Source organism: Myotis daubentonii, chromosome 6 (genome assembly GCF_963259705.1).
Source record: "Myotis daubentonii chromosome 6, mMyoDau2.1, whole genome shotgun sequence".
In the NCBI taxonomy this organism is placed as follows: domain Eukaryota; kingdom Metazoa; phylum Chordata; class Mammalia; order Chiroptera; family Vespertilionidae; genus Myotis; species Myotis daubentonii.
The window spans coordinates 17,164,795-17,187,334 of NC_081845.1; the positions used below are offsets into that span (position 1 = coordinate 17,164,795).

At 43.9% G+C, this 22,540-nt stretch overlaps 1 protein-coding gene across 6 annotated transcripts in view; it reads left to right on the forward strand.

The window, feature by feature from the left end:
• Window positions 1–6,695: 6,695 nt before the first annotated feature.
• NCOA7 (nuclear receptor coactivator 7) overlaps window positions 6,696–22,540 on the forward strand; it is a 113,220-nt gene continuing 97,375 nt past the window's right edge. Inside the window, exons 1-2 of one of the 6 annotated variants that reach the window (XM_059700254.1) lie at window positions 7,186–7,759; window positions 8,168–8,309. The gene's annotated coding sequence lies outside the window, so the exon portion shown is untranslated. Of the gene's footprint in view, window positions 7,049–7,183; window positions 7,760–8,167; window positions 8,310–22,540 lie in introns of those variants that run through there. The other 5 variants (XM_059700255.1, XM_059700256.1, XM_059700258.1 and 2 more) reach the window with 5 other exon arrangements.

Sequence of the window (22,540 nt, forward strand, 5' to 3'; positions counted from 1 at the left end):
GACCCCATGGGCCCTGCTCTGTGTGTGATGGGGTAGAGCCATAACCTCCCCATCGGCCCTGCCCTTAGTGTGACAGTGGCGGCGCCCCAACCCCCTGATCGGCCCTGCTCTGTGTGTGACAGGGGGCGGTGCCCCAACCCCCCTATTGGCCCTACTCTGTGAGTGACAGGGGGGAGCTCCTCAACCCCCTGATGGGCCCTGCTCTGTGAGTGACAGGGGGGAACTCCCCAATCCCCTGATGGGCCCTGCTCTGTGAGTGACAGAGGGGAGCTCCCCAACCCCCTGATTGACCCTGCTCTGTGCATGACAGGGGGAGCTCCCCAACCCCCTGATTGGCCCTGCTCTGTGTGTGACAGGGGGCAGCGCCCCAACCCCCTGATTAGCCCTGCTCTGTGCGTGATAGGGGTTGGTGCCGCAACCTCTTCATCGACCTTGCTTTGAGTGTGACAGGGGGTGGTGCGGCAACCCCCCAATCAGCCCTACCCTGAGCGTGACTGAGGGTGGCATCGCAACCTCCTAATCCGCCCTGCTCTGTGCATGACAGGGGGCGGCGCCCCAACTCTCCAATCGGCCCTGCTCTGAGCCCGACCAGGGGCTGCACCTAGGGATTAGGCCTGCCCTCTGCCACCCGGGAGCAGGCCTAAGCCAGCAGGTTGTTATCTCCCAAGGTTCCCAGACTGCGAGAGGGCACAGGCCGGGCTGAGGGACCCCCCTCGCCCCTCGAGTGCACAAATTTTTGTGCACTGGGCCTCTAGTTTATTTATAACATTACATAAGTTTCAGGTGTACAACATTATAATTCAATATCTGAGAGAGAATCATTGACCGGCTGCCTCCTGCATGCCCCACACTGGGGATCGAGCCCGCAACCCAGGCATGTGCCCTAACTGGGAATGGAATAGTGATCTCCTGGTTCATAGGTCACCACTCAACCACTGAACCACACCAGCCGGGCATATATTGCATTTGGTTGTCATGTTTCTATAGTCCCCTTCCTTTAATCTGAAATAACTCCCCAATTTTCTTCCTTTGTAAAACAATAATAACAACAACATTGACCTTTTTGAATAGTGAAGGACAGTTGTTTCAGAAATTACATCAGTGCATTACATCAAAACGCACGTAATGCTGGTGTATGGTATTATGTGTCATGTAAATGTGGTAGGGAGAAAAATGGTGCCCATGGAGGTGTCCCGGTCCTCCCAAATGCAAGAACCTTACTTCCCCTGGCAGTACACATTTCACAGATGTGATTAAAGTAAGGATTCTGAGACAGAGGCTATCCTGCATAATCTGAATGGGCCCCCAGATCATCACATGGGTCCTTCTAAGTCAGTGGTTCTCAACCTTCCTAATGCCGCGACCCTTTAATACAGTTCCTCATGTTGTGGTGACCCCCAACCATAAAATTATTTTCGTTGCTACTTCATAACTGTAATTTTGCTACTGTTATGAATCATAATGTAAATATCTGATATGCAGGATGTATTTTCATTGTTACAAATTGAACATAATTAAAGCATAGTGATTAATCACAAAAACAATATGTAATTATATATGTGTTTTCGGATGGTCGTAGGCGACCCCTGTGAAAGGGTCGTTCGCCCCCCAAAGGGGTCGCGACCCACAGGTTGAGAACCGCTGTATCTAAGTGAAGGGAGAGAATCATTGAACAGCTGCCTCCTGCATGCCCCACACTGGGGATCGAGCCCCACAATCCGGCATGTGCCCTGACCTCCTGATTCATGAGTCAATGCTCAACCACTGAGTCACTCTAGCTGGGCTTTATGGGTTTTTAATTCATTGTGTTATAATCTATTGCTATCATTACTCATAATACTTAAATTATTCCCAGTTTGGCCAGGAGTCCCTTCAAGCTGACTCCTGTATTCTTTTGACACATCCCTATCAATTTTGAGTACTTCTTTAATTTGTGGCATAAGATGGTCCAGGCACACCCTGTACTTTACTGATTGAATTAAAGAAAATTAACATCTTTATACATATATCTTTTATTTTTTAGTGTCCTTTATTTTCCCACAAAGAATGGTATACTCTACATCAGTGATGGTGAACCTATGACACGCGTGTCAGAAGTGACACGTGAACTCATTTTTTTGGTTGATTTTTCTTTGTTAAATGGCATTTAAATATATAAAATAAATATCAAAAATATAAATCTTTGTTTTACTATGGTTGCAAATACCAAAAAATTTCTATATGTGACATGGCACCAGAGTTAAGTTAGGGTTTTTCAAAATGCTGACACACCGAGCTCAAAAGGTTCGCCATCACTGCTCTACATGGTCTTCTGTAACCTTTTATTACTATCTTGAAGCATGTCCATTCTTTTCATAGTTTTCTCATTATTTTTATAACTGCGTGGTATTTCATTGTATAAACATTTTATTAGTTTCTTATCATTGGTCATTTAGATTATTTCCAATCTTTTGCTATTATCAAAGCAGTACAATGAATAACCTTGACCTGACATAATTTAGCAATTAGTTTTTATTTGCCCACAAGTGACTCACATTATAGAGTGCCAATACCTGATTTGAAAATGTCATTATATACTGGAGGAAAAACCATGACATCCAATTTAATTTTAGTTATAATTTATTGACAATTTTATTTTCAATATGATTTCAAGCTGACTCAGCTATTCTTCTGTTCATTAATTTGTTCATTCACTGAATAAATATTTATTGACTAATATGTATTAGATACTATGTTAGGCACCAAAGACACCAAGATGAACAAAATAGGATCCATGGCTTGAAGTTTTGTCTGGTGGGGTTCAATAAACAAGCAATTACAGTAGCGTAGTGGGTAGTAAAAGAAATGTGTGTAGTAAAAGGCTATACCATAAGTTTATTTACTAGATTAAAAACTCATCACTCATCACGCATACTTTGCTGATGGAAGTGTAAAATGGTTCAGCCACTCTGGAAAATAGTTTGGCAGTTTCTTATAAAACTAACATGCGGGGACCATATGACCCAGCAATCCTATTCTTGGGCATTTATCCCAGAGAAATGAAAACTTATGTTCACACAAAAATCTGCACTTGAATGTTTATAGCAGCTTTATTCATAATATCCCCAAACTGGAAACAATCAAAATGTCCTTCAGTGGGTGCATAAACTGTGGGACATCCACACCATAGAATATTTATCCAAAACAGGGACAACTATTAATATACATAACAACTTGGATGCATTCCATGGGAATTATGCTGAGTGGAGGAAAATAGCCAAGCTAAAAGGGTACATACTATATATGTATCCATTTATATAGCATTTTTTGAAATTATAGAGATGGGTACAGATAGGTGATTGACAGGAATTAGATGCACTGGGTGGAGGATGGATGTGACTATAAAGGGCTAGGTTGTGGGTGCTTTGCAGTGACAGAACAGTGCTGCATCATATTGTGGTGGTGGGAGAAGACTATACAGATGAGAAGATTGCATAAAAAAAATATGCGTGCACACAAACACAATGTATATGCAAAACTGGTCAGATCTGGCTATGCTTTAAAGATTGTACAGGTGTCAGTTTTCTGGTTTTGACATTGTACTGTAATGATGCAAGATGTTACCATTGGGAGACAACTAGAGCAGTGGGGGTGGGAAAAAAACTCAGGACTTCTCTCTCTCTATTTTTTGCAACTTTTTGTGAATCTATAATTATTTCCTTCAAAAAACTTCCTTTTCAGTTTATTGCACTATAAATTTCTTTCACCCAATCCAAACAATCACTTCCTAATGTCACTTTGAGTTTACGGATTCGTTTCAGAATTTTAAATTATACTTTAGCACCAATGTCTTAGCACCAGCTTATTTGAATAAGTTTTTCAGAAAATGTAAAAAATATGGGATGAATTCTCAAGCTATTGAACAAACTATTCTTAGCAGAAAAAAGACAGCAGAAACTGTCCAAGAACACACATTTTAAATTTGTTGTAAATTAGAGAAGAGGGCAAATTTATTGGGTTTAATCCAAACAATCTGCCATAAATTCTGTGTGCTGACAGGCCATTTCTATGTACATCAGTATTTCTTTCTCAATACACTGTTAGGCTCCTCCTTTCCAGTGACAAGGAGATTTCTACTTCTTCTTTGGACTTTATAACAAGCCAAGAGAAGCATCAAACCTTGGCCCATTCACCAAAGAACCTATTTACATTATACTAAAAAACTATGATGTGCTGGATCTGTAGTGTACTAAGACTTCCCAAATTAGTTTATGCACTATATCTTATCTCCCAATTAAAATTTCACCTCTATTTAGAACAGTTCTATCCGAAGAATTGTCTGCAATAATATGTTCTATTTTGTTCTGTCCAAAAAAACAGTCATGCGCCATGTGTGGTTCTTCAGCACTTGAAATATGGCTACTGGCATAAAAAACATTTTTAATTTAATTTAAATTTAAATAGCCACATGTGACTAGTAAGCACCATATTGAACAGCACCGATTTAAAAGGAAATGAAATGGCTTTGTTTCTTCTGATTTCTGTATAAAGACAAGGCGTAGAAAAACCAGTAAGTGTTGAGTTGATGAAATAGAATGAGTGAAGAATCTTTAAGAGGGAATTCCCCCACCATCTAAGCTAGGGAGCAGAAATCTTTATTTCACTGGCACTTTCACTGTAATAAAATCCTATATAACAAAAGACTAATATGCAAATTGACTGAACGGCGGAATGACTTGCAGAACAACCTGAGGAACAACCGGTTGCTATGACGCGCACTGACCACCAGAGGGCAGACTTCAATGCAGGAGCTGCCCCCTGGTGGTCAGTGTGCTCCCACAGGGGGAGCACCACTCAGCCAGAAGCTGGGCTCACGGCTGGTGAGCACAGCAGCAGTGGTGGGAGCCTCTCCTGCCTCCAGGGCAGTGCTAAGGAGCAACAGCCGAGCAGGCTGGTGGTAAGGAGCGAGGAGTCCCAGACTGCAAGAAAGATGTCTGACTGCCGGCTTAGGGGTCCTGGACTGCGAGAGGGCACAGACTGGGCTGAGGGATCACCACCCCCTTCCCTCCAGTGCACAAATTTTGTGCACCAGGCCTCTAGTATCATAATAAACATATGATACAGCATGCAGTCCTAGAGGTGTTCATGAAGATAGTAAAGAGGATCCTTAACTTACATGCAATGTTTTGGAAAGGCTGACAAACATTTTATAACTGATGGTTACTTCTACTAAAATACAGGGGTGGGCAAAAGAAGTTGCACTGTGACATTCTTTTGAGTTAATAAAACTATTGTAATAATCATAACTTGTATGTCTTTTCCATACAAACCACTGTAAACCTACTTTTGCCCAACTCTGTGGATACTCCGTTCTATCTTTGGCTAATAAAAAAGATCACTACTTAACTTGCTTCTTGACTGAACATTGGGTCCATAGGGAGGAAAACAAAAGGGAACTTTTGGTGGGGAAAGGATGAAGTCTAGAATTGCAACTCAATCAACATTTCCTGCAGAAACTATGTTGTAAGGAAGACATCGTTATAAATATTGTTAAACAACTGCCAAATTCTCACTAAGTGACTTCAGTATATACACACACATTCCTATAACCCAGTTATTCTGATTTGAGGGCAAGACATAATTAATAATAGGTCTCTTTTAAAAAAAAATAAATGGGGCTCTAGATCAATTGGAGTCCCTGGAAGTGACCCAGCCATGGGCTCATGTCTCCTGAACCCAGAGGGGTGAGGTACCTCCCCTGCTCAGCCCAGGACCACCACTTTGCGTAAAGGAACATACCTCAAAAAGTCTTAGGGATTTTATCACAATTTGTACTGCTATGGAACATGTCTTTTCTTTTGCCTTTTAACAATTTTTTATTTCTTTATTCAAAACCACTGGCCACAGTAAATTCAGCCTTCTGTCCTTCCCAGCCTTTGCATTTCACAAAGGGGCCCATCAGCTCTTCCCCCTCCTGCTCTTGTCCCCGTACAGAATCCCGGATGCTGCCAACTTATACTCATTACAGCAATTGGGCCCTCCAGGCTGACTGTAGCCAGGGCCAGGAGAGGGAGAGAGCCAGGGCTGGGAAGATTTGCATCAGCAGCTGTGAGCTTCCCATCCCCATTGGGGTGCTGTTCCCTCTGTGGTCCCATGACCAGCCCTGCAAGGTGATTTTAGATTTTAAAATCATAAAAGCACTCATCAAAGAACTGTGAGAGCAGGCCAGTTTCTCTGGACATCTCAAACCATGATCTTTTGATTCCAAAAAAAATCAGTTCTATATTTTAGGAGCTTAATTTCCCCCTTGAAAATAATTTGCAAATAACACTTTACCTAAAGAAAAAAGAGGGAAAAAAACCACTTAATTTTTCATATAGAAACTATGAAGATGTAAACGTGAGGTCCACTGTTGTACGAGCTGAGTGCAGAATTGGGCAATTATTCCACAGTTTGCAAGATAGTGCAACGACCATTTGTAACTGAAATTCCAAAGCCACCACTGTTAATTGCTTTGCACAAACAGCGTCAGCAACCCCAAGGAGGCCACTATCTGGTGTGTCTCCTGTGTGGCCTCTGACACCCCAGTATTATCAGACCAGACGCAGGCTGCGCTTTGAGGGTTTTTTCTGCGAGTAAGTGTGAACCCTGCAGCCAAACCCTCCTAGTCATCTTGTAGTGCTGGTCAGGGGACCACAGAGGCAGCAGGAAGTGGGGATGCGAGGCCCCCAGGTACTGCCCAGCCGCTGATGCAAACCTTCCCGGCCCGGGCTCTCTCCCAGCTCTCTCGGGTTGCTGCCAAGAGTTGGCCTGGAGGGTCCAATCGCTGTAATGATTGCAACTTGGCTGCATCCGGGATGCTGTACCGGGGACGCGAGCAGGAGGGGGAGGAGATGGTGGGCCCCTTTGCAAAACGCAACGCCGCAAAGGACTGAAGGCTGAACGGACTGGTTCCCGAGCTGGAAGGCAACCCTAGGCTTTCGAGCTTGGGGGGCCTCTCACTGCAGCTCATCTCGCAAAGCCTGGCGGCCACGGCAGCCCCGCTGGAGGGGACGAAGCCCGGGGCGAGGTAAGAAGATCCTCCCGGGCTCTGCCGCTCAGCGTCGGGCCACGGGGCGGCGCCCAGCTCGCTCTCGAGAGGCGTCACCAGGGGCCGAGGCCCGCGGAGGCCGCGCGCGCAGCTCGGCGAGGCGGAGCCGCGGGGCCCGAGCCGGGGCCGTGCGCGGGCAGCGGGGGCCGCCGCAGCCGCGGGGGGCGGGGGACCCAGGCTCCCAGCTCGGAGGTCGCCGGGCGAGGAGGATGCCGCAGCTGCAGCCGGGGCCGCCGAGCTCGGTCGCGGAGCTCCCAGGCCCCCGCCGCGGCGGAGGGGCGCCGAGCGTGGCGCGGGCCGGGCGGAGCTAGAGGCGGGCGTCTCCCGCGTCGTGCCGCCCGCGGCTCCCCGCCCCCGGCCAGGCCCGCGAGCCCGTGGCGGCGGATGCCCTGACCGCGGGCTCAGCTGCAGGGTGGGCCGGGCGCCGCCGCTCGTGGGAAGAGGCCCGCGTTATCCCGGGCACGGCCGCGTCCACCCGCTCCCGACGCCGGTCCCCGGGGTCGTGCGCCTCGGCGCTCCGCCCTCCCGGCCCAGCTCCTCCTCGGCGCACGTCCCCCCCACGACCCCTCCTCCCCGCCACCCCGGAGGATGCGCTCCCCCGCGCCGAGCAGCGGAGGCCACGGTTCCCAGAAATGCGTGCGCCCGATCGCCTGCTCCCGGACCCGCTGTGCCGGCGCCCCCGCCCTGTAGGTAGGTGCCCCGATCCCCTTCCCCTTCTCCGGGACCGAGGAGTCCTCGCCGGCTTCCGCTGCTGATGCTGCTGCTGGGGAGGTGGGGGTGGGGGCCGGGCCCGGGACCCGCCAAACTTGCCTCCCGCCCGGGTCGGTGGGGCGCTCCGAGGTGCTGATGACCCGGGCGCAGCCCCTGGGTCACTCGACAGCCTCCGTGGGAGCCCGGGTGGCCGAGCGGTGGCGGAGCGGAGCTCGCCCCTTCCCCGCCCACCCTCGGCCCAGCGCGCCGCGGGCGGGGGTGGGGAGGGCTCCTGGGCGCGCGGCTCATTTTGGGGGGAAGACCGTTGGATTTTCAGCAGCGCAGGGAAACATATGTCATCGTGTTTTTTTTTCGGCTGCACGAGCAGATGCGGTTTTTCTGTTTCAGCCGAACGTGGAGACATGGAAAGCGTTGCTCTTGGCATCTAGAAGTCGCCGTGGATTTTTGTGCATTTCAGAGCTGGCTGGCCGGTATATAAAACAGGTGGCTCCACCCCTTACAGCCCACATTTGAGGGCTAGCTAGACACGGTGCTTCTAGGAGTCAGATTTATTCCGGGGATGCACGAGGCTGGGGGTCCCCGTGCGGGAGCCCCCTGCTCGGGTGAAGGGATGTGTGTCAAGTGGCAAGTTTGTTACAGGTGTCGGGACGCTTGCACGGAGTCGCCAGCAGAGGCAGCCTTGGGAGCAGCCTGGCTTCCAACTAGGTGTTATGGTTTGTATTTCTGAGGCACTGGTGATGCGTTCTAGCAGGTTATTATTGTTTTATTTTAAACAATAAGGTTTACAGTTTTGGAAAGTGAGCCATTGTCAGGCCCAGTTGGACATGGACGTATGGAGGTTTAGAGCTTTGTAAGACGAACCGGTGTAAACTCCAGGAGGACTAAGCCTTGTTCAATCCCGCAATCCCTTGCCTCTAATGCTTACGGTGCGCTTATTAGTTATTTGTAAGAACTGTTTCAAGCTTCATCTAAAGACAATTTAGTGTCAAAATGTACTAGTATTTGTCTGTCCTGTGGCCGTTGAAGTTTAACTGGATTTTTTAAACTCCTTCTTTGTGTGAATAGCCAAATTCGGTTAGCATCTACGTTTGAATTTTGCCATGTTTAAGACCATATGGGTAATTCTCCCCAACTCTTAATATAAGTTTATTTCATGTCCCAGCTTGCAAGTTTTCCAGTCCCACTGGTAATCACACTTATTTCAGTTAAACTCTGACACACGATTTTTAAAAGTACGGTTCATGTTTAAAAGAAAATTCGAAGTTACTCCAGAGGTAATAGTGGTTTTGGTTAATAAGTGACATATTAACTCGCTTCAAAGTTGAGTTGTTATGGTTGATCTAATTATAATGTATTTTGTTACAGGGAAAGGTAAAAAAATAAAGCATGTAGAATTGTCTAGGATTCTTAAATGATTCAAAATATATGTTACAGTTACATATTTTTAACTATATGGGTTTTCCTCCATATATAAAGATATCAGTATATAAGAATATAAGTTTGACAACCAGGGTGGTTGTGAAATCAGGGACTTGGAAGAGTCAGTGCCTTTCTGCCTTTAAATTTAATGTTTTCTTGAAAGAAATCAAGGATAACTGCATCACATTTCATTTATTTTTTGCACTATGCTATTTCCTGTTCTTATTTTTATTTTTTGATATGTAAGTTTTCTGAGTCAGTATTAACCTCTTTTCAATCGCTTTGTTTAACAAAATTATATGGGTGTGGTTCAGTCATTTGCTTGCTTTCTCCTTGCCTCCTTTTTTTTTTTTTTGTCATTTTAATACCTCTTCACCATCCTCACTACATATTACCCAAAAGACTTATTTTCACAAAACAACAGTAAGCTGTAGTTTATTCTTACTGCTTCTCTATCCTACTTGGATTCTTTCTAGACGGGAAGGAAGTAATACTTTTAAGCAAAAGCTGCTAAGATTGGAGGAACCTAAGGTAGGAGGGCCCTTATGAAAAATATGATTCCTTGAAATAAAGCAAAAATTTCCCTCAAGAAATACAGACAATTACATTTTACACATCTTAAATTTGTAATCGAGGATAATGAGCAGTTTATTTACATTGTTCTTCCTTGCACACTTTAAACTTCTCAAAAGAGCCCTCCCATATGGTTTTAGCAAACTCTTTTTACTTTGTTGTAGATAATAAATACTTATTTGTTCATTTGACAAGTAGAAGTTGAACCTTTAAACTGCTGGTGCACTTGGCCTTGAGATAAATGAAGTATGAGCCGGTTCCTAATCTCAGAATGGAAGAGGCATTTTTCTGTGTGTATCCTGCATGTAAATGTGCCATGCCTCTGTGATTCCATGGCTCGCGACCTGTCTGGTGAGCCCCTAGAACCCCTCTCCAAATGCACCACTGGAATGCAATTCTAAGACCTGGATTTACTCTGTCTTATTTTTCTGTATCTTAAGTTTTTATTGCAGAAACCTCTATCTCTTCCTTGCTAAATGTTATTTACTGTCCTTTTTATCCTGGCATAATTTTTTTTATTCCAGTCCATTTCACCCCAGCCCATATATTTGTTGTTTACATCCAGTAGGATTCACTCAATTCACACATGTTGGAACCAAAATTGTTATGGTTGCAGAAGAAGTATAGAAAATTTGTATAATCTTGAATTTCAAATGTGGGGAACTGATGATTAAAGAGTAATTGTTGTGCATTAATCTCCCCTCAACAGTGGTGTAGAATGCCTTTGTTTCTGCACATACCAGAGAATATGAGTTGTCTGCTCATAAATTTGATCAGAAGCTTAATTGAGAGAAATAATGTTTCTAGAGGGTTGGCTGAACAAAGGCCGTGACATCCACCATTCCCCCTACAATTCTGGGTATTAGACCAGGAGTGTAGCCTGATCTTCAGAAACGATATGCTTTGGTTACCTTGTTTTGCATCCTTTGCAGCCCCCCCCCCCACCCCCCACCCCTTGTGTTCACACAGGGATTCTATTAATAAAGACAGTTACAAGAAACCTACTGTTATGTTAGGAGATGAGGTTATTAAATCATGGTCCCTTCTACAGCTCCTGTTTCCATTCAGTTCTAAATGCCAAAGAAAAGCTTTATTTTCACTGAACAATTAGTATGTCTATTTTTCATCATGCAGAACTAGAATCATTTCCCTTTCTCATTTGACAATGAGGAAACACTGAGTCAAATTTGCAACTCAGTTTTAATAACCCTTTAAAAACCTGTGACCTTAATATTGATATTCTAACTTTCCCTTTGATCTTGAGCTTCTATTCTACCTTGTTTTTGTTGATTCTGATTTTTATCTAATTATATTTTTCTATTTTTAAGCTGGTTCACATCCTTTGTGGAACAAGACAAAATATAAAAACAAATAAATGAAAATATTTGCTAAATTGATCTCTGGACACAATATGTTTTTGATTAACAATTTAATCAGTTCCATTAAATATGCTTTGAACAAGTACTGCAAGTTTAGTATGAATGAGCTTATATAGCCACATGGGAAACAATGTTATATAGTTTTGCAAAACTAAATTTTTAGCACTTATTTTTTAACTTAAATTTATGTCCATTTATCACTAATTTAAAATTGGTAAAAGCATTCCATTTAAGTCAAGGGCACGTACCTGGGTTGCGGGTTCATCCCTGGCCCAGTTGGGGCATGTGTGGGAGACTGCAGCGATGTGTGTCTCGGTGTTTCTTTCTCTCTCTCTCTCTCTCTCTCTCTCTCTCTCTCTCTCTCTCTCTCTCCCTCCCCCCCCCACCCCCTCACCCCCCCAACCCTTCTCCTCCCTCCCTCCCTCCCTCCCACTCTCTCTAAAAATCAATGGAAAAAATGTCCTCAGGTGAGGATTCATGGAAAAAAGAAAGAAATAGAAACTGTGAAATGTTGACCCTGACAGATGATATGATCCACCTGGAGAGAGTGGTCCTCAGTATGGGAATGAGGTATTTTTAATTCCAAGTCCAGTAACCAGATGGTGTCCACGGTGCTCAGCTTTATCGCAGAGGGCCTGTCATGAGGTAATTTGCTGTTGACTGATTAACAGGATTCACAGACGAAGAATTGAATAGTGTTTGTTCAGCACAGTTCCCGTGGAATCCTCTGGTGGATGACTCTGATCACTAACCTGCTATGTTGCGTAGAATAGGAAAAACGTGAGATGACACCATAGGTGTGAGAAACCTCAAGATCTTTCATTTTCTTTCTATAATTCCGACCTCACTGAGCAAACCAGACATGTTGTACCAGGAATTGAGGTGCCCTGAGTAGCAGTAATGGATATTCTAGCCCCTGGGTGAGTGCAGCCCCTGCTGTACAGTATAAAGCACAGTTTCTGGCTGTTCGTCTGTTGGGACAGCCTGCTCAGTCCTTATGGTTCCAGGCGCTTAGAGCTGAGCCTGGTGGTTACCCCAAAGTCCTGCCCGCCTACAGGGTCCCACTGAAACAGCTCGTTAGCAGCCCTCTGTTACCTTGAATCACAGCACCTTCCAAAGTAGTTCCAATTTAACGTGCCTTAACGCTTTAAAAAGCGTTCGAGGAAGAATAGTCCAGTTGGGCTGCTATAGCAAAATACCATAGACTGAGTCGCTTTTACGCAGCAGAAATTTATTGCTGACAGTCCTGGAGTCTGGAAGTCCAAGATCAGGGTGCCAGCATGGTGGAGTGTGGTGAGGGCCCTCTTCCTGTTGCAGACGGCTGACTTCTTTCTCTTTGTGGTCTCTAGGGGCTTCTTTTATGAGGGCTGTAATCGCATTCATGAAGGGACTGCCTTCATGACCTAATCACCTCCCAAGACCCCACCTATGGCATCACCTTGAGCATTAGGTTTTCAAAATATGAATGGGAGAGGGAGGTGCACAAACATTCAGTCTATGCCAGGAATAGAGAATTCACAAAATAGGAACTAAAAATTGCCAAGGCATGAAAAAAAAAAAAGCCAACTTGATTGCATCAGGGAAATACAAATTATAATTCGATTTTAAAAGTTCATAACAATGCTGGCAAGGTTTAGGTTGGGTCACATTCCCTTTCAGTGGATGGTGAGGGCATGTTGGTAAACTCTGGATGGAGAGCAGTTTAGCTCATGGAATCCCTTGGCACCAGTGATTCTTTTCTAAGCGTACATCCTAAGGAAATCAGAGATGCGGCTGAATTTCAGTGATGCACACCTTTTCTTTTCTTTTTTTTAAATATATTTTATTGATTTTTTTTTTTTTATAGAGAGGAAGGGAGAGAGAGATAGAGAGTTAGAAACATCGATGGGAGAGAAACATCGATGGGAGAGAAACATCGATCAGCCGCCTCCTGCACATCTCCCACTGGGGATGTGCCCGCAACCCAGGTACATGCCCTTGACCGGAATCGAACCTGGGACCCCTCAGTCCGCAGGCCAACGCTCCATCCACTGAGCCAAACCGGCTTCGGCAGCGCACCTTTTCTATGGGAGGCAAGTGGTATGGGAGACAATGTTAAGAGGTGGGACTCTGAGCCAGTTGCCTGGATCGGAGTCCTGTTGCACCATTTACCAACTTTGTGAACTTAGGCAAGTGAATTTCCCCTTGATTTTCTTGGCTGTAAAATAAAGATAATAGTATCCATCTCCCACAAGGTATTGAGAATGAGGTAAGTAAATATCCGTAAAGAACTTGGAACCCTGTGTGCCACAGAGTAAGCAACTGTATACGAATTAGTTATCATCAAGGATGATATTGTGAACCTTTGAGACAAGTCCAACAATGGAGACTTTTTTTTTTTAAATGATAGTATACCCAACTGTATGTACAAAAAGATCCTGATTTGATTTTAAACTGCACCGGCATAGAAGACAAGAAAGTCACAAAATGTTAAAGCCTTCCCCCCCCCCCCCCCCCATGGAATCATAGGAATGATGGGATCATTTTCATTTTCCATTTTTTTGTTATCCATATGTAGTGCAGTGATACTTGTTAGAAATTATTAAGATGATAGGATTCTTGCATTCTGTGCTTTTCTTTACCAAATGCATATTCATTTTTACATATTTTACTTTCTCTTCCTCCTTTCAAAGCTACTCATATTTCACTTCCCCATCATCTTCACCCACATGCCATCTGCTTGGTATTTTCTTGTGTTTAGCTCCATTGCCTTGTGTATAGATCAGCTCCAGGCTAGTTCAAGAATAAGTAGACCAAGAGGAATGATTCATGAGATTTTATGGGTGGTGGCTTCCTCTTGGAAGTTTAAGCCAGAGAATGCTGCTTAGGTCATCATGGAACTGTGTCCTCTTCACATTTCAGGCGCTCAGCCTGGCCTCCCACTCCCCCGCTGCATGAACTCAGCACTCCAGGAGGGCCAGCATCCTCAGCACCCTCCCCTACCCTTCTGGCGGAGTGCAGAAACTTGCCAGGCCTCCTAGTTGAATCAGGCACACTGTTAATCCTTAGTCTGTTGGTCAAAACAAGCCACATGGTCAAGTGGGGGGAGATATACACTCTTCATACTAGTGCAAAGCACCGCAAAGTGGCATAGCCATTGTATTATTCTCTTTCAGGGGAGGAATTCACAATTGAGACGAGCAATCCAGCCTAGCAAAGGGCCGTTTCTCTTTTGAATTCTACAAGAACTTTTAAAAATATATTTTTTTTTATTGATTTCAGAGAAGAAGGAAGAGGGAGAGAGAGGTAGAAACATCAATGATGCGAGAGAATCGTCGGCTGCTTCCTACACGCCCCCCACTGGGGATTGAGCCCGCAACCCAGGCGCATGTGCCCTGACCGCCTGTGCCCGGCAATCGACTTGTGACCTCCTGGTCCATAGGTCAACGCTCAACCACTGAGCCATGCCTACCAGCTACACTAACTTCTATATCAATCAACTTAATAAACCTTTAAAAGAAAGGCACTTAAACTGTGGGCTGGTTTCTTAACCCAGTCTCTGGGAAAATTCTAGTTGAAACTCATACGCATAATTTGTCTTCAAGAAGAGGTCATAGTATTTCACAGTGCTGACTTCATTTCCTGCTGGGCAGGGCTCCTTGCCCCTAGACATTTCATTATGCTTTGTCCTGAACCCACATTTGTGTATTTACCACATTTTAGACTATGCTTGTACTAACTGTTACAGAAAAACCGGAGAAGAACCAAGCAACGCTCTGAGAGTTTGGAGTTACACTTTATTCACCGCGGTGGGCTCAGGGAAATGAATCCAAATTCTAAGCAAAGCTACAAGCAGAACTTCCTTTTTTATGGAAGAGTCAGCCCTTTGTGTCCTTGCTGGCGGCCTTGAAAACTACACAGTTCTATCCAATTAAAAAATGCACCTGGCATGGCATTGGGCATATCTAGTCTCTGGCCTGCAAGGTCAGACAGCTAAGTTTATCTTCTTCATTATTCAAGCAGGCTAGAAAGCAAAGTTATTTTTTCAGAATAAGAGGCCTTCTAAAGAATAGCAGAGAATTCCAAACAGTAGTTTTACAGGATAGGGGTTTGCCTTCACATAACCAAAGCACTACTTGCCTCTCTCTCTGCCTCGCCTTTGCTTGACATGTGAGGCGAAACCAGATAGAATTGCTGTCCTCTTGAGCATGCTCAGGGAGCACATTTGCATTAAGGATAAAACTGTTTCTGGTGAACAGATGATTGTTGGTTGTGTAGCACTATTGAAATGTAACCACGAGTGGTTGCTTTGGGTGTCATCCCACTTCAAACACCTTTCCTAACAACACTGGCCTGTGACCGTGGCCCCTTTCTTTCCCTTAGTACCTCTCTGTGCATAACACATTTTATTTGGCATTAATTTTTATGATACCTTTTTTCCTGGTTGCTTTATTGATGTAAACTTTATCTCCCTTGTTAATAATGGAAGTTTCCTTGGAGAATATTGAGTTTAGGAATTACATCCTAAAGGAAAACTGGCCAGAACTTTTGAATGGTGGGTAGTTGAAGTGAAAATTCTATGCAGTAACATGGCCTAATGTTAGAGGCTGTTATCAGTGGTTCTAATTCTGGTATAAGACAAAACTGACCATTCTGGCTTTAACTCATGGCTCTTTGACCTTGAACAAGTTCTTTACCCTTCCTAGACTGCACATTTTTTATCTGAAAAGGATCAAGAATATTGACACCTTCATACAGTCATAAAGATTATTCTGTATGGAACAGCACTGACCCAAAAATGTGGTGCATATGGTTCATGTTCAATAAATGTTTAACCGTTGCTGCTTGTTGTCATCATTATAGTCACTACAACTGCCTAACTTGAGTTAGTTCACTATATGATTTTAATGTTTAGGGCAGATTTGAGTCTAATGCGACAGGTGTTGAAGGTAGGAATCATAAACACTTGAACATTTGGGTTGATTGGAATCTCAGTGGCTAGAATTCTCTGTTCCATGGACACATTTAATCGCTATTACAGCCCTTTTACAGATAAAGGAATTTTACAGAATTTCCTTATCTGTGAAAGGGCTGGAGAAATGGAGTAACTTGCCCGTGGCTACATCTCTCGGAAATACTAGTCTGCAATGCAACCAAGCCTGCCCTGCTGTACTGGTGCCGTGCTGCCTTACCAACATGGGTCAAAGGGGTCAGTCAGTGAGGCACAGAACATATCGAAAACAGGCAACTTCTCACATGCAGTGTGTATAAAACATCAGCTTCAAAGGAAATAAAATATTTCCAATTAAAAAAATCATTTAAAATATGAGTTTCCCCATAGAACTGAACTTTCTTCTGGAATAGTTATTCTCGGCGAGGGCATTAGACCCCACCAAGGTGCAGTTGGGTTGGCGTGATTATTGGGGGAGCACTACTGGCAATGAGATGGGGGGAAGCAGAGTTGCCAAGTGCCCTGCAGTGAAGGGGATAGTCTTACCAGTGGTTCTCAACCTTGGCTGCACATTAGAATCACCTGGGAATCTTTTTAAAATCCTGATTTCTGGGCCTCATCCTCCGGAAATTCTGTTTCTTTGTTATGGGGTAGGGCCACAACATTAGTAACAAAGAAAAAAACACAGAATTTCCGGAGGATGAGGCCCAGAAATCAAGATTTTAAAAAGATTCCCAGGTGATTCTAATGTGCAACTAAGGTTGAGAACCACTGTCTTAGACAAAGGAGAATTGTCTCTGTATTTGGAAATTTCCTATCTTGTATAGGACTTACGTGAATATTTAGTGGGACATTCTAAAGAAAAGGAAGATTACATCTAAATTGCCATGCATAGCAATATCACTCTGGTTATTATAGCTCTAGTATTTATTCTAATGTTCCATGCACCCCCACCCCCCCGTTACCCATCCTTTCCTTCTTCCTTCTGCTCTTTCATTTTCCTGTACTTTTCTATATAGTGAAATAGTTCCTGATCTCATGTCTCCTACAGCTAAACTTGTCCTATGTAAGTAAGTGTAGGCATCCAAGTGTTTCATTATGTCTTCTAATGAACTTGTGCTTGAAAGTTTACTAATTGAAACACCTGTTATAAATTACGAATTGAAATACCTGTTATAAATTACTTTTCTTTTTGGCATTACGTAGATTTTTTTTTTTTTTAATTTGAGAATTTGCATTTTGAAGTACCTGTTACCAGTTGCTTTTCTTTGGGCATTATATTGATTTCATAAAATGAAGTGTATACATAGGTTATATTATCTGTGAACTTCATTTCAATATTATAAAAGGAGTATTTGGAAAATATTTACATATTTATTTAGATGAGAGGTGTTGATTTTGATAAGGTTGCGAAGTGCTGTTCTATAGCAATCTCATGACGTGGTCGTTCTGCTTGTGCTCAGTCACTAAAGATGATTCGGAAGCCACTCTTTCTGGAGGCAGCTGTCTGCATCTGTCTGTAAGACAGTTCTTCCTGACTTGAGCCAAGACCCCTGTCCCTCCATAGCTAATGCCTGGTTCTAGGTATAGTCCTTGAGAGTCTATTGTAAAAGCCTAAATCCTCTCCCAGATAAGACCCTTAAAATATTTGAAAATAGCTGTCGTTTCATCCCAGTTTTTTTCCAGGGTAAACCAGACCAGCACTTTGACCAATATACAGTATATAGTATATAAGTATTTTGTTTATTGATTTTTTTTTTTTTTTTTTTTTTTTTTTTTAGAGAAGGAGGGGTGGCTAGAGAGAGAGAGAATGAAAAACGTTGATGTGAGAGAGAAACACACCAATTGGTTGCTTCCTGTACACACCCTACCAGGGATTAAACCTGCAACCTAGGTATGTGCCTGATTGGAAATTGAACCTGCAACCTTTTTGGTGTGCCAGGTGATGCTCCAGCTAACTGACCCACCTGGCCAGGGCCTGCCTTTGTTATTTTTTTTAAAATATATTTTATTGATTTTTTACAGAGAGGAAGGGAGAAGGATAGAGAGCTAGAAATATCGGTCAGCTGCCTCCTGCACACACCCCACTGGGGATGTGCCCGCAACCAAGGTACACGCCCTTGACAAGAATCAAACCTGGGACCCTTCAGTCCACAGACCGACGCTCTATCTACTGAGCCAAACCGGCCAGGGCTGCCTTTGTTATTTTAAATGACAGCGTGGCTTTGAGAAAGACTGAACACCCATTATATTTCTTTATGTGTATTTTCTAAAAGGGAATGTCTGCATAGAAAGAAACATTTTGGTCTGTTCCTTAAATGGCCAAACTTAGTGTGACCAAGCCTCAAAGTATGTGCTTGTCATTTTTTCATTTGTATAATAAGAAACATGTTTTGGGGAAAACAGCTGATGGACATCATGAGTATACACTGTTTTTCCCCGAGTCTGGACTGGTTATACCTGAATGTGTGAGATGTGAAGCCAGAGGCCACCTGGATGGTGCAGGTCACACTGGTTGGGTGGAGTTAGGAAGTCCCCGATAGCTCTGTGCTTCAATTCCTTCTGCGTAGCAGCACCTGGTCTCAAACAGGGAGCACTTTGCTGGCAATCCAGACCTACTTTGTCTTCAACACGCTCTTATGCGGTAAGGATGGTGGATGTGCCATTTTTATTTGAATAATGAAGTAGATGTTGGTTTAAGCGGACTATCCTGATTTAAGATCACAAAAGTAAATATTTAGATAGAAGTGCTTCCTCATAAAAGTCTTTTTGGTCTGTAATACACCGTAGATGCAAGATACTCTTGTAATTCAGTGCTTGGATGAGTCGAGAGTTTATTGATGTGAGGAAAAGTCAACAGTAGGTGGAAGAGGGGCTTTTAAGAAGCCCATTATAACCACTTGTAATGGAAAATGTAGTTCGCATTAGAGATTGATTTAAGGATCTTTGGTTCTTCACTGAAGCATGAAGGCTGCCGTGTGGTGCTCTGTGCAAAGCATGTTGATAGCATCCTTCGCTGATCTCTTTCTGGTTAATCTGTTGGTGTCTAGAGTTGAAAGGGCTGCGTCTGTCTTGTTTAAGGAATATAAAAATTCCCTGAAATTGAAAAGGAATCAACGATTAGCATATTTTAAATTTATCGAATAGAATATATTAGAGAGGAAAAAAAAAAAGCTTTGCCAGTTCTAGAGAGATACAGCAGCACCAGATGTCAGCTCTTGGATCATTTAATCATTTTTCTCTTGTGCATATTTTTGTCAATATTTTTCCACTGGAACTAAATATGCGTTTCTGGCTCGGCTTGCAATATAAAAATTTTCCAATTAGATTGTTATGACTTCATTTTTATTCATGAGGGGAAATCTAATAAAGGGAAATCATCGCATATGGCGGCGTGCAGGCGAGGAACTTTAAAATAAACCACCTGGCATCCTAATGCTTTCTGGAGTCCAAGAGAGGCTGGCTTGAGTCTCCATCCCCCGTCCCCAAGTAGTTCTGAATTTGGGAGGAATCCTTGGATTTCTATCAGTTTGCCATATTAGTGATACAAATCAGTTTGCCATATAATTGACCTTACCCCAAGTCTAGATTAGTTACTTGCGTGGCTTTTATGTGGGTTTTCTTCTTCGTTCTGTGTTACCTATTTAGTATAAAGTTTAAAGAAAATATGAAACATGGTGGTTTTTGACTTGAAGGAACTTTCGGTTTGTTTGCAGCTGGGGAAGAGGCTAAGGGAGGTGGCCTTGTCCTTGTCACCCAGTGTAATTAAGTGCCTCCCAGTAAGTGATAAGGGGCATGTGAAATAAGCTTAATGCAGGGAGAGACGGGCACACAAGTGGTCGGGGAAGGCTTCAGAGCAGAAGCGGGCCTTGTGCTGTATCTGGTCAGAAGGAAGACTGTAGCAGAGTTGCTTCAGAGTAGGGGAAAGAGTAAAAGATGAAGGTTGCGAGCCGGGTAATTCATGCAGGCCTGGCCTTTCTCCATCCAGGTGGTCCTGTCGGAGGTCTCAGTGGCCCACTCCCGCAGTGCCAGCTGCATTTGTCATAACCTGCGGCATTTATGCTGAGAGAGTGGATGCTGCTGGTTCCCGATTTCTTTCCTAGCTCGATCCACATGCTTTCTGGCTCCGCGGTTATTGACAGGCATAGAAGTGTACACCAAACTGGATTTGTGCCGATTCCACTGCTGCTGTTGAACTAAGGAAACTAGTACCTCTCCGCCTCATTTTAATGGATACCGAACTCATAATGTGGTTGTAAGGATTAAAAGAGATAATGTAGATAATATGTTAAAATAAATGACTTACGGTAGGCAGGCATCATAATTGTTTGCTTTTCCTACCTGGTAGCCCCCCTGTTGTCCTTGCCTGAATGTGTCTTGCCCTGTTCACATCCTTACCTGTGCTCAGGTGTGTTCCCTTTATCTGGAATGCTCTCTCTTTTTCCTCTTTGCCTATTGAAATCGTCACTGTCCTGAAAGATTTACTTTAACATCTCAATCAAAATTGAACTTTGAGTCCTTTGGATTCCCAGCAGTAGTCTTTGGGACAGCTCCAAGTTACTAACCCTGCTACATTTTAGTTATTTGCATAACTCTTATTTTCCCTACAGGTTGGTCAACTTGAGGGTGGAGCCCATGTCAGGGACGAGGAGATAAAGCAGTACGAGTTCAGGCGGCGTCCCCAGACTGTTTCCATACAGGGACTTGTGCGTAGTTGTCATGGTTTCAGGGTGTTCTCATCACCATCCTGGCCCCCCTCCTTAACCACAACCATATGCTGGTAATTTCTAAATCTATTTCTTTAGCCCTAACTGCATTCTTGTGTTTTAAATGTAATCACACATCTTGTGAGTATCTCTAGCTGACTAGCCTATGGGCCCCTCCAAAACAACATGTCCCGAACCTTCTTTCATCTGTTTATGCTCCCCTGTCTGACCCCTTCATGTAAATTGTATCATATCTGTGATAGCACAGTCTACGCAGACCCTGAAGCAACAACTCGGACATCCTTCCTTTCTTCCTTTCCCATGTTGTCTACATTGAATGAGTCATCAAATCTCAACTAATCTGCCTCCTAAATATTTTTTGAATTTATTCCTCCTCTTTCTGTGTTAAATATTGCTACCTAAATGTGGGCCTTCTCTCTGAAGTAGTTTTACTGTAATTTCTTTCTAATAGATCTGCTTCACCCTATGCTTCATTCTTTTTTTTAAAAAAAAAAATTGATTTTGAGAGAGAGAAGAACGGAGAGGGAGGGAAGGAGAGAGGAAGGGAGAAAGAGAGAGGGAGAGAGAGAGAGAGAGAGAGAGAGAGAGAGAGAGAGAGAGATCCATATGTGAGTGAAACATTGATTGGTTGCCTCCTGCACATGCCCCCAGTTGGGGATCAAACCTGGGCATGTGCCCTGACTGGGAGTTGAACCGGTGATCTTTTGGTGCATGGGACAGTGCTCAACCAACTGAGCCACACCGTCCAGGGCTATGTTGTATCCTTTTAAGTCCATTTTCTACAATCTGCATATATTACTCCCTCATGTAAAACCCTATGGTGGCTTCCTTTCATAAACATCAGAGATATTTAATCTTGTGAACCATCTCTGGTCAATTTGGTGATGTCTTCTGCAAGGACTGCCATTGGGTTCAGTGTGACTGCTTGGTGTAGTGAAGGGGGTGGGCAGCACATAATGCGTAGCTAGGATGAAGCTCAAGCTTTTTAGTGTGGCATAAAGGGTCTTCCATGACCTAATGTTGGCCATGTCTTCATCCTCAGCTCCCACAGTTGCTCTGCTGCATATTTACTAGTAATACTGGCATAGGAGGGAAATACTGTCTTCTTGCTTTGTTCAAGCTGGACCTGCTTCCCTGTACCCTTTAACTAGGAAACCCCTGCTCATCCTTCAGATCTTGGTGTGTGTGAGGAGTGCATAAGGCCGAGTGTTCTTCCTCTAGGCTCCAGTGGCACCTGTGCCTTCTCCATAAGCAGCCCATTGACTGGGAATCCTAAGTGTTTCCCTTGCAAGACAGTACTTTCCATTAGGGCAAATATCATGTTATATTTATCTTTGGTCTCTGGTACGTATTCCAGCACCTTTCATGTAATATGTATTGTGCATTGTTTAGTGAGTTGAAATGAATTAGTAAATAATTTGATTGCTCCACACTCTTTGCTTTTCCTTTGATACCCCTTTAGGGTGTAAAGACAGATTTAGGGAAGGTTGGTGCTCTGCAGAAAACTCAGGTCCGTGAATCAGGCAGTAAGTAGACACTGGGAATTTCTGAGCAGGGCTGTGGGGATCAAAGTGGTATTTAAGGAAGACTGATCTGGAGACAACCTTTATTATAGGTTTAAAGTGCTCCCGGGAAGCGTAGGTGCAGGGAGCAGGGGTAGAGAGGCAGAGGCAGAGGCAAGTGGGTGAAGCCATTGGGAACAGCTTCCAGAGGCTTCGCACTTTCATTTCCA